Source organism: Chiloscyllium plagiosum, chromosome 37 (assembly GCF_004010195.1).
Source record: "Chiloscyllium plagiosum isolate BGI_BamShark_2017 chromosome 37, ASM401019v2, whole genome shotgun sequence".
Lineage (NCBI taxonomy): Eukaryota > Metazoa > Chordata > Chondrichthyes > Orectolobiformes > Hemiscylliidae > Chiloscyllium > Chiloscyllium plagiosum.
In genome coordinates, this window is record NC_057746.1 from 20,121,049 (window position 1) to 20,121,794 (window position 746).

Genomic DNA, 746 nt, shown 5'->3' on the forward strand with positions numbered 1-746 from the left:
GTTTTTAAACTTTGTCCACCCCAGTCCAACACTGGCACCACCAAATCAGGACCAAATGAAGGCTTCCCTCTCTAAAGGACATTTCCTTCCTGAAAGAGTAAGGTTTGGATAACACTTGGGGTAAAAAAAAATCACCGGATTGGGCACAGTCAGTGTGCACATGCAAAGATGAATTTCTTTCCTGGAGAGATTTCTTTTTGAGGATGCCACTAACAAAATTGATCAAAGGGACTCCAGTATACTTGGATTTTCAGGAACCTTTGATACAAGCCCCCCCACACAGGTTGGTTCAACTAAATTAAAGCACATGGGATAGAAACAGGGATTGCCAAACAGGCAGAAGACAGAATGTAGGAATAAAACGGATCATTCTTATGTTGGCTGATGTGACTAGCAGGGGACCGCAAGGATCACTACACAGACCCACACAGCATGGAAACAGACCCTTAACAATTATAAATCAAAAACCTGTCCATCTCCTCAAACTTTATTCACTGTCTACCACACTCTGCGGCACTGAATTCCACAGATGCGCAAACAGAAGTAAATCCTCCGCGTCTCTGTTTTAAATCTGTCAGTCCTTATCCAGTATGTTCCAGACTGCCCCACACAGGGAAACATCCTCTCCATGTCTACATTATCAATCCCCCCACTGCCACTCTCGTCACCACCACCCAGACTCCCACATGTAGCCACAACCCACCGCCCTCCCTCCCTCCCTCCCACCCCCCTCCCATTTTAACGCT